Source organism: Chironomus tepperi, unplaced genomic scaffold (assembly GCF_022539635.2).
Source record: "Chironomus tepperi strain 1889 unplaced genomic scaffold, CSIRO-AGI_Ctep_v1 contig_376, whole genome shotgun sequence".
Lineage (NCBI taxonomy): Eukaryota > Metazoa > Arthropoda > Insecta > Diptera > Chironomidae > Chironomus > Chironomus tepperi.
The window spans coordinates 4,062,987-4,075,047 of record NW_027226498.1 but is presented as its reverse complement, the minus strand read 5'-3'; the positions used below and the strand labels follow the sequence as shown (position 1 = coordinate 4,075,047).

The following is a 12,061-nucleotide window of genomic DNA, read 5'->3' as shown; positions in this document are numbered from 1 at the left end:
CATCTAAATTACTTTTGAGCTTCACTAAGTTGAATCCACCTGTCTTCAATATCATACGTACGTCATTAATCAAGAATTTACCATCTTGTAAATTATCAACCGATGTAATAACGTCGTCAACATAAGTTTTATTAATAATTACATTTGAAGCATTAGAATGCGACTGAATGTATGGTTCAGTGACTTTGTTTTTTATATATTGGGATGTGGTGGGACTTGATTTTGCACCGAATATCATTACTCTCATACGGAGTATTTGAACCTTTTCGTCTGTAGACTTACGAAATAAAAATCTTAAAGAATCTCGATCTTCCTTTCTCATTATTACTTGGTGAAACATTTCTTGAATGTCACCTTTAATTAGAATTCTACCCTCTCTCATCTGCATAAGAATTTTCATGTAACTGTTGTACATGTTGGGGCCTGATAGTAAGAAGTCATTTAAAGATTTGCCTTCTACTTTCGTAGCTGCATCCCAAATGAATCTTGTGCGTTTATTTTTTGGTTGTATAAAAAATATTGGGAGATAAAAGGTCTTTCCAGTACGTGCTTCGATTTCATTTGGGGGTACGACTTCAGCATAATTTTTTCTTAATAAATTATCTACTTGCTCTATGCATTCATTAAATCTTCCATTCTTTATCGCATTCTTTTCTACTATCATTAAACGTTTGTAAGCAATTTTAAATGAGGAATTGGTAGGCAACGAAATGTCTGTTGTGCGCCATAATAATGGAGCTTCAAAATTTATACCGTTTTTTGATCGTTTGACGTGTTCATCTAATAACTTTAAAGCTAACGTATCATCACATGAATTATTATCATTAACGTCGAATAAATTATATTCTGAACCTAAGACAAATTTATCCATCATGGCTAATTCTTTTTCTTCTTCTTCTGTCAATGTTGTACTAAGTAAAGTTCCATTCAAATTAACAATTTGATTATTATTGGCGTTATCTTTTAAATAATTATAATAATCTTGAAGTTGATGGAAGCATCCTATCACATAATCGCCTATGGGGCAGCGAATACCATATGGCATGCTGGAATTCCAATATGTTGGCTTAAATATTTTAATTTGGTGGAAACACCATAAATTATCAATTCCGATTATTCCATAAACTCTACAATATGAAGTTAAGTTCATATGACTCAAATAAGGAAAAAGTTCAATCATTTCAGCAGCATCAAATGGCTGGTCGATAATATTCAAATTTTTAACTGTCCTAAAAAACATTTCATGTACTTTTGAATTAAGAGAAGTGCCGGAGACACTTACCTTCACTATACGTGAAGCATAATCTATTCTATTAACGTCACTTGACCAATTTAATCTTAAAGGACTCCAGACACCCTTAAGCTCTAATTTATTAGCTAAATTTTCTTCGATTAATGTAACAGTGCTTCCACTATCAATCAATAAAGCTACATTTTCATTGCTAGCTACAAATTTGATTACAATGACACCTAAAATACTTGATGATGTACGCGTGACACTATTTAATGAAAGATGATTATGAAAAAATTCACTTCGAATCGTATGCATTTTATTATTAAAATAATTCGTTACATGACTATTTGGATTCTCATTTTTGCTATCTCTTTTTATTTTTATACTTTTGGGAGGTTGATTTATATAGAGTTCACTCTGGGGTATAATTATTTCTTCGTTATCTGAATCTAAATCGTAATTATCATTTGTTTTATCATCTTGATGATGAGAAATATTTAATTTATCATCTTCATGATGAGACATTCTTGGGTTATTTTTTTTAAAGTATCTGAGATTCTTTTTAAAATTTTTATTATTGTTTGGTTTTTGTTGGGGAACTTTTTCAATTTCATTTCTGTTATTATATCCACTAAAATTTTTATAATTTTTTCCAGGGCGCTTAAAACAGAAAAGCATATGGTGCTTAAGGCTACAGCTATCTATTTTACAATTTAGGGATTTAGCAGCATGACAATTCTTGTGTCTTTTTAAGCCACAGAACGTGCATATAGCATTCTGTCTTGCAAGTTCAGAAACTTCTTTTCCTGAAAGTTCCCATAATTTTGAACATTTAAAAGCTGAATGACCTTTGGATTTGTGATACCAACAAAAATCAATTGTTTCTTGATTGTTGTTTATTCTATTATTTGTATTATAAGATCGCTTAAATCCAAAATCATTTTTCTTAAATGGTTTAACATTGATTTCTTTCCATGGATCAGTTTCCTCAGACATCATTTTGGAATTAAGATAAGGCACTTGTTTACTGAGAAAATCAGCAACATGCTTAATATAGACTGTCTTGTCTTTTTCTTCTAATTTACTTTTAACTTTATGCCAGCCGTTCATCATATTATAAGGCATAATATTACTGATGTGAGATATGATTCTTTCGTCTACCTTATGTTTCTTTTTTCCGTATTTATTAACTATACTACTATAATTTATTATTTTATTAATAAACTCGATTACCCTCTTACACTCAGTGTCATTCCTAAGTTTCTTTATTCTTATAATTTCATTAGTTTCTTTTTGAAGAAGATTAAAAGATTTTGCAAGTCTATCATTTATTAACTTTATTGATTGCCAATAGGTACGAGGATCTAGCAAATTTACTCCCCCAATTTCTAAAATCTCTTTAGATTTAATTGATCTTTGAATACGTAAAATATTCTCAGCATCGGAAAATAATTTTCTAGACTGTTCAAATAAATCGTAAAATACCGCCCATTTAGTATCAATATTGTCTACAATAGGGAGCTTCTCATACTTGGACTTCTCTCGTTCTTCTTTAGTTAATTTGTAGATACCTATCATAGCATCGCTTTGTGAGATATTATCATTTTCCTCTTCAGTATCATCACTATTATAATCGATTTTGGACTTTAATTTTAAAACGTCTTTGCGTTTATGTAAAAGCTTTTTCAGCTTCTTATATTTTTCAATTAATTTAGTTTCATTTTCAAAACTAGATGTACTTTCAGTGTCACTTAATGAAGAAGAAGCAGAAAGAGAACCAGAGGAATCTAAATCAGCATATCTAAGTTTCTTGTGTGTCTTTGCATTAAATTTAGAGTGAACCACTCTGGGTGTACTACTCGTGAAATGTTTTATTTCTTTATCATTCTTTTTTAATTTTGCTTTACTTTTAGCATTATTCATATTATTATGTCTAATTTGATCTTCAATACAAGATTGACACACGAATTTATGATGCTTAACCTCCTCAAGTTCTGATTCGTTCAAGCAGTTCAAATGATATGTACTTCGACATTCAATACATAACACTCCAACTAAATCTTTTGTAAATTTCTCGTTACATTCTTCACAATTGAAATTAGAGAAGGGATTATAATCATCATCATTATCAAAAGGGATCACATTAATAGCTTTATTATTTCTTACGGTTATGTGAGAATTTATAGACTTTCTATCATTGGTCTGTGAATGCATTAAACTAGAAAAATGATCATTAGACTGATCTTCAATTTTGGAATTTTTATTAGAATTGGAATCATCATCATCTATAATATTAATTTTATTATCGAGTTCAATTTTATTCTTTTCGTCTTCACTATCTTCCTTTTCAGATGATTCTTCATTTTCATTAACGTTAGAACGACGCTTTTCTAAAGGAATATCTTCAATATGAACCTTACAATACCAATATCCCTCAATGGAGAACTGTCTTTTGTCACTACACTGTTTATGTGTCCATGATTGGCAATGTTCTCCATTGCACTTATACCTTGCTTTTTGTGTAGCATCATAAGATTCGTTACAATCATTGCACTTATTCATGATTGTGTAAAAGAAAAAAAAATAATAATAATATGTGTACTAAATAATTTGTAGACTCAATGGAAATATTAAAGATTATGAGCTTTTATTGGAAATAATTTATTGGAAGTAACATAAACTTTCAAACAACTAAAAACTGTAAGATGATAAATTATAGACGTAACGAATTTCCAAAATTTAAATTTAATTGGAAATATTGGAAATATTGGAAGTCTACTGGAATTTTATTGGAATGTTGGAAATTGTTTGGAATTTTTGAGAGCTTTTTGAGTGTAAATAATTAAATAATATATAATATTACTTCACGAATTCAATAAATAATGACAGAACTGATGTATGACAAGCATGAATTCTAAACCTAAACTTATTGTTCTAATAATCTCACTAAATAAATATTATTTTCAAACTTCACTGGATGTTTAATGTGGATCTTATTTTTTTTTTTTTACTGATTTATATATCATGGATTATAATGGGCACTTATAATGTAAATATTCAATATATGATATTGTACAAGATTAATGAACTTAACTGATTGTTATAAACACCTCAAGGTGTATTTGTAGTAACATCCAGTAGATGTTCCACGTGAAAAAAATTTCTCAATGGAAATATTGAACTAATTTTAATGATTAATTATCACACAAAGATTGTATTATAATATCTTAAACGATAGATATGATCATAAATGGCACAATAACTAATAATTCGAATGTTTCATTCTTTTACGATCCAGAATGAAAATTATTATTTTTTAATTAATTAATTTTTCACTTAATATCAGATTTCAGACTTTACTACATATAATGTAGTTTTATTGTTCTTTTTATACCTCTAGGGTTGCTTTAATATTTTCTATTCTGCACTGATTTTTGTTATTTATTTTTTAATTGTACTATATGTCACTATTTTTTTTTATTTTTACACTCACTGAACAAATTTGAGGTTACTCACTTTCTTTGTTGCTGATCACTTTTAGAATATAAAGTGATTTTATATTGATGTCCTTCAAAATGCGGTTCTTCGTGATCCTATTTCTTTTTCTGCTGTGCTGTAAATGTTTTGATCCAGGAAAACACTTCGTTTCTTCTGTTGTATAAAATTTATTTCCGGATCGTCTCATCCGACGATTTTCAAAAAGCACAATTTGTATAAAATAATGAAAAATAAAATGAAATAAAATCACTTTATATCCGCTATAAATAATAAATTTCTGTCCACCACGAGATTTTGTCTTTTGCGAAAATTTTTGTACTCTCACAGAAAAAAAATGTTATTCTCAAAGGGGTCTAGCACTTTTTTTTTTACTTTAACATTTAAATTGAATTCAAAATAGACGTTAAAAAATGACTTAGAAATTGATTAATAAATTTCAATAAATACGTGGTGTTTTAAAATTTGAATTGTATAACAAATTAAAAGAGAAAATTTTTATATTAAAAAAATTCTTCAATAAAATTCAAAAGCAAAAAAGAATTTAAAAAATTAATGTTGCATCTTTTTTGCTACAGCAAGCAAAGAGAAAAATGAACGAGAGTAAATACCATCCATTTCCTATTTCTTTTATTTTTCTTCTGCTTTTTTATTTTCTTCTTATTACTTGTCTCTTTCTGTATCGTTTTGTTCATCATGAAATAACATGAACACGAGAAAAATTCTCTAGATGACAGTGGAAGTGAAAAAAATATTAAAAATTTTTTTCTATCATTGTTTTTATTTTTTGAAGTTTATATTTCTTCGAGAGAAGCTCGGAAGCGACTTTGGAATTCCCCTTTGGGACTTATTTATGTTTTCTTGAAATTATATTAGACTGTTAGGCAAATTGAGGATTTTTTGTGCAAACTGGTCACGTGGTGATAGAATGTTGGGGGATTAGAGAAAAGCCACCCCTTCCAATCGACTCGATCGGTTAATCAATCGACAACAACTTAAGGATTCGAATTAGAAGCCCGACACCAACCTAATATGATTCTGGCAATGTGCCGGACTTAAATTGAATCCGTCAGCAAGTCAGAGTCATGCTGACCTGGGTTCGGATTTCTAATCGATTAGTCGATTTGGGCTATTCGAAAATTACTATTATATGTACTACAGAAAATTTACCGCTTAATTTCACCGTTTAAAAAGACCTTAAAATACATCAATCGGCTACAAATATCTATCTAATTCTATGCCCATTATTCTTTATCTGCTTTTTTTCATCTTCAATACATTGTTCATTAGGAACCATTAAGAGTCGATAAAGATTCATCACAATAAGTTTGTATACATTATCGATTATTTTGCAATATTTTTTTCACTGGAAAGGGAAAATTGACATTAATGTCATATTATTATTATTATTATGAGACAGTACTTTTGTTGTATTAATTTCTTATTTTTTTAATCCCGAGTGTACAAAGAAACAGTAAAAACTAGTCATCAACTAGACATGTACTTGTTTTTAACTAATTATAACGCTCGGGAATAGGGGTGGTTAATTTCAAAATTCCATTGAGATAATGCAACATAATAAGTGAACAGCTCCATAATATATGAATGAATGACTTTTTTTTAGGAAAGATGCTTCAAAATTACAAAGTATCAATACTGCTATTTTCAGTAGAAAATCACCACCGAAAATCTCATCGACTTAAAAATCTTTAAGAACACAAAAATTTCCATCTTAAAATGCATTTCTACAATCTCAACATAATGCTCCATAATTCCCAAAGAAAATTATCCAAACGATGAAATTTTCAGACAACTAACGTCTTATATCTCCTCTTCATCCATGAAATAATAACAACAAAGTAAATTGAAATTTCTAATGTTCAGTCTCTTAAGTAAAAGAAGTTCCTAAAAAAAAAACAATCTAAAATGTAGGTTAATAATATTAGCATGGAGAACTGTCTTACTTTAAAGAATTTATTATCATTCAAAAAATTTTATTCTTCATTCGAGTAAGACTACCCGGCCTACACGGCTTCTGTGGGCCACCAAAACCGCGAAAAAAAAAGTTTCTCACCACTGGTACAATATTCTATGAAGAATGAAAGTAACTTTGAATGTAAAGAGGATTTACTGGAGAGAAAAGCAATTGACAGGAACATAAATTTCTGTTTTGACATAAATTTTAAGAAGATTTATTGTAATATATAAAATATAAAATTTATTGATCTAAAAACGAAAGACATTGAAAATATTGGATCTTTGAAAGCGAAAGAACACCTCGAATCAAATAACTTTTCCTTGAAGCTACTTTTGAATGAAGTCTGTAATGGAATTGAAGTTGTTGGTATTTAAAAGTATCTTCAATAATCGCTTCAACCTGACATACAAGTTAACTTGAATCTACTTTTCTCTATTGTCTTCTTTGCGCTATTGTGTGAACTTTATAATATTTTAAAAGTTCACTATAAAAAAAGTAAGAAACTCAGACAAATTTTGATTCTAAAGGAGCAATAAGAATGAAAAGAATGACTTAAAGTTACTATTCATAAAAATTTCTAAAACTTGAAAAAAAAAAAATGAATTTACATCCTTAAGCGTTTTTAAATTCTTCATTATTTTCTGAAGTTTCCATTTTCGACCACTTTTCTCTATATCTTTCAATTTCTGTTTTTAATTCCTCTTTAAGTTGGCCCGAAAGTTTCTAAAGAATAAGTTTTTTTTTTCTTAGAATAAAAAACTTCTCAAGTTCAGAAATTTGCGAGTTCAATAAACAAAACTTGAAGTAGACTCAAATTTTAAAACGGTTCGAGTCGATCTGAGTCGATTTTTCGATAAAAAAATCTGAGCTCGAGTTAGGGGAAAAAATGCTGAAGAGCATGACGATAAAATAATCTGAGAAAATATACTAAGCATACAAAATTTATTATAAATTAACTTCACTTTTAGTGTATTGTACTATAATGGATGAAAGAAAAACTAAGATAATGGCAATTGAAATGAATACGAGATATCAGAATTGTTCCTGTTCCTCCTCCAAAAAGAATTTTCATCTTCATCTTCATCTCTTTGAAGCAATACAACGTTTAATAAACTTCAGTAAATTTTCATTTTTCTTTTTTTGTAAGTGTTTATCATCAATTTGAAATGAAAAAGAGGAAAAAATGTTTTTCTTTTCTTGCTTCTCGTTTAATAATTTTATCAAACTTTATTCAAAATGTTAAGCTTTTTGTTGAAAAAATTGTCGGAATATGTGCTCGTGAATAATGTTTGATAATTAATGCATAATGAGAAGCTTTAAAAATAGAGATATTTGCTAGGGGCCCAATTTTCCGTCGAAATATTTGTAATGCTTTTTGGGGGATTGAGATATTGTTACGACTCAAACAATCAAAGTTATTTTTCAGGGAGATTTTGTTCTGAAGAAGAAGAAGGGGTCAAAAATTTTATCCAAGTTTTATAAATTTACATCTTTTACAGTTCTTTACCTCAACTAAAAATCATCTTTACATATTTCATATGAATGCGACATTACTATCTTAATGAAACAGAGAATTAATGTTTCAAAAATCACATGTAAGAATATGTCTCATAAATAATTCTTGCTTATTAACCTTAATATGAAAATGTTTATGAATTATTCTAATTGAACTAAAATGTAATGCGCTTCTCGTATCAAACAGCTTGTGATGATACAAAAAGCACTTGCCTATGTATTTGATAATACATAAAGTCGTATAATAAAGAGTAATAAGAAGAAAATATAAAGAGAGTAAGGCACATACAAAAAAGAAGAACTTTCGACGGGGATTAATGAATTTACGATCTAATTATACTGAACAGATATCTGAATCGAACCCTTGTAAAAGGAAATTTTTTCTCATTTTGAATTAGACATGATTTTTATAGATTTACTTAAAAATTAAATTGTTGTAAAAATTATTTTATAGAACGGTATCGTCAATTAATTTGACTAAATTTAAAAAAAGCGAAAATATAGTTATATTTTATGCTAAGGGGAGCACTGCTAAATATCTAATTAAAGTGGTGCCAATCGGATCTCAAATTATTGATGATAAATTGTATACATTTAACATTCATTAGCCAAATTTAAATAACCTAATAAAATTCGGTTAATGTTGTAATATTTCATCGAATCGAAACATCTTTGTTAAACATTTTGAACTTCAATTGCGGTAAATAATTTCCTGACAAAATCCATTCAAGGAAAGTAAAAAGATAGAAAAAATAGAAACCATGCAATTTTCACTCGACTTCATCTTCTTCCTACATTCTTTTCATTCTCCTTTCATTTACATTTTTATTTATTTATTTCTTAAATGCTCTTCTTTATCATCAAGTAGGACGACGGACAGACATAGTCTCTGTACGTATATACACAAGTGAAATGGAAATAGAAATGCAGGAAAAAATAATGAAGAAAATATAACTTTTCTTTTACAAATCTGTTCTGTTTTGTTGATTTGTATATAACTAAGAATAGAAACAAGCAAGATAAACCTGCCTTCAGAATAAAAAACACACAGCGTGCAAAAAAGACTTGTCATCTCCAATTTCTTCTGCCTTATACACAGCGCCGCTCGAAATAAATCTTATTTTGTAGTCGAAAAACACGTGGAAGAAAAAAAAATGCAATAAGAAAAGAACATGAAAATTCAATATTTTAAAATTTGACATAAAAGCTAAAGAAAAAGAAACAAAAAATAAATTAGTGAAAAGTATGTGGAACAGATATTAAAATAATATCCAATGTGATTGTGAAGAAGAAAAAAGAAAGAGTTATAAGATGTCATCAATTTTCAGCAGTGAGACGTGCGGGAACAATTTTGAATCATTGCATGTTGATGGTCTGCTCTCATTCGCCTTATGTAAGATTAAAAATCTTTTTATTTTCACTATTTTATTCAAATAACTTCTTAATTATCCTAAGAATTACTAAAATCTCTTAAATAATGTGGCATTTGGCCATCATAATTTTTGATATGCTGTATGCTTATAATATGTAAATAAAACCTTCACAACCGACATGTGCTCACGTTTTTATTTGCTATGAAGTTATCTTTTATTTATTTTAATTTTTCATTTTAAATTAAATTAGAATAGAGATTCATGATTTGAGAATGGCTCAACAGTTGATGTACTTAATTTCTTACTGGAACCAAGTTTCTACATGGAACTTAGAAAACTGTTTTCCATCTAACTCTGTTGTTGGATCTGTCATTCTTTCATGACATTTTTTCTTGCATTCTTCGTTTGAAGTGGATATCTTATCCAGTCGTACTTTTTCATCTACATCACCTTATTGATGTCTTGCTGACTTCGTGGTTTCGTGCCAGACCTTGACAAATTCTAGTTCGTCCTGTTTCAAATTCGCATTGATCCCACTTAAAAAATACTGAAATTTTCACAATCACTAATAGTCTCAATAAGCTATGAGAATCATATTTATTTGATCTCGATATGTATCAGAACCCCTACTATCCAAGACATAAAACGTTTACCACAACAAAACATACATGAGGATAGTAAAAATAGTAATGATCAATGTACAATTCATCTCTTTTGATAAATTATAATTAAGCTATTCAAATATACCTTAGCAATGATAATGATGATGGAAATAACTAACCAGAGCAACATGAAATTTAATTTCGTATGAATGTATATTTTATTGTATCATTTAGCCGTCATATTACTCACTTTTTTCAGTGTAGATGAAAATTTATTTTCCTTCTCATATTAAGAGTACGTCAATGAGGAAGTGTAGAAATGGTTAAGAAAAAAAGTTCTTTAAAAAAAAAGTACGAAAAAATTATGAGCAAGACGAAATATCCATAAAATAGTAATTTGTGTATCATTACTTTTTATTTTATATACATTGACTGCGGTACTTAAAGTCGAACACATTTAATCGTCCAGCGTACACAGATAGAAAATTAGAGTTTGCTATTAACCCGAAGAGTGTGTAGATACATATATAATGGCACTTCATTCGCAAAACTGTATGAGTAAATTTTTATTTTAGCATCAACAACCATATAAAATATTTTCTTTACATTCTTTTTTTTCATGAGGTTTAAAAATAGCGAAAATCGAAACAAGAAGTGAGAGTGAGAAGAAAATGGCTTAAAGTTGATGGGAAATTTTTTATTTTTTTTTTGTTTTACGAAAACAACATATCACAGAAAAATGTTCCGCGTTCATGTAAAAAATGGTAAAATAATGGGATTTTTTTCTTACGTCCTTGATGTCATAATCTATCCAAAATCTTGACAACTTTAAATGTTCATACGTTATGATGAGTGGCACTTATACCTGATTATTAAAGCTATGTTGCCGTAATTTTGATGCTATTTATAAAATTAATAATGAGTTTTTTTTGGATGATTGATACTTAATAGCACAAAGTTGATTCTAGAGCATAAAAATATATTTTGCATTATTTTAAATTATATATTTTTAATTGTTATTTCTGAATTTGTTATAAATATAACTTAAATGCCATTTTTATAACGAAAATATGAAAATGGTAATTATTTTTGAATTTAATGTCAACAATATGAGCGTAAATTTAAGTCTAATTTAGTTTATTTATGCTCCAATTAAAGTTTTAAAGTAGGTTTATATAACTTTCATAAAATTACAATTTGCTTCACAATAAGACCACCCAAATTATCCTATCATCATTTGCTAAGCAATATATTTACAGGGCGATATTTGTCACAATTGTCACATATCAATTGTCACTCAATTGATTCCAATCGACTACACAACAAACGCTGCTGAGTTTTATATTTTTCATGTGCTTCCCGTAGTTTTGCACACTCTTTTCAATCTTGTTTCAATAACACAATTGTGTTAAGAAAGAATATATATTGTTACAGTACAGATGCCGAAATACTCTACTAAATGTTATTGATGAGCTCCATATGCTACTTTCACACATATAATCGCGTGAGTTATATACGCGACCAAAAACAGGTTTTTGAAAAATATATATTCACATGTACCATTTAAAATTTTTTTGACTGTTTAAATGTTTCTTTAACCTTTTCATAAAACCAAGGAGCTAACTAAATTTGACTTCGACCTCTGAAAGATGCTCTATGAAAATTAAATGAACACACTTTTTAGGTAGAATTGAAGTATTAGTCATTAAATTAGGTGAAAATCAAGTCTGGCAATTTTTATTCTCCTTTGATTGGAAGTTTTATAAGCAAAACAAGGTCAAATATTTAGCACAGGTTCAAATGAGATTATTTTAAAGCTTTAATTGTATACATAGAATTTCAAAAGTTATTGTAGGGTTTGAAA

The 12,061-nt window shown here is 28.4% G+C and overlaps 1 protein-coding gene and 1 long non-coding RNA gene across 5 annotated transcripts in view; one reads left to right on the top strand and one right to left on the bottom strand.

Moving 5' to 3' along the window:
• The window catches only part of LOC139096228 (small conductance calcium-activated potassium channel protein-like), a 111,310-nt gene that overhangs the window by 53,919 nt on the left and 45,330 nt on the right, over window positions 1-12,061 (top strand). The gene's annotated exons all lie outside the window — the stretch shown is intronic.
• On the bottom strand, window positions 9,556-11,134 carry LOC139096230 (uncharacterized). The gene is made up of 4 exons (XR_011544936.1): window positions 10,988-11,134; window positions 10,609-10,747; window positions 10,448-10,535; window positions 9,556-10,142 (listed from the first exon to the last, which is right to left on the bottom strand). It is a non-coding gene; the product is annotated as an uncharacterized lncRNA (long non-coding RNA).